Genomic DNA, 291 nt, shown 5'->3' on the forward strand with positions numbered 1-291 from the left:
CATACTCTATCCCCTTATATTCCTATATCCATGCTGTGGATATGGCATAATACGCGATTCCTTCCTTTAATTACTTGTTAAAATTTATTTGTTAATAGATAAAGATACATATATTTTCTTGTTATTAATTTATTAAATAATATTTGAAATGCAATTTAAAAAAAATTTTTTGTTTAAATATATTTATTTTTATGCGATATTTTTTCACAATATCTATATATATAGTTGCTCCGTGATAAAATGTGTACATACATCGAAGGGTTAAATACAAGATCAACTGATGTATATATA

Source organism: Wasmannia auropunctata, unplaced genomic scaffold (assembly GCF_000956235.1).
Source record: "Wasmannia auropunctata unplaced genomic scaffold, wasmannia.A_1.0 LD335607.1, whole genome shotgun sequence".
NCBI lineage: Eukaryota > Metazoa > Arthropoda > Insecta > Hymenoptera > Formicidae > Wasmannia > Wasmannia auropunctata.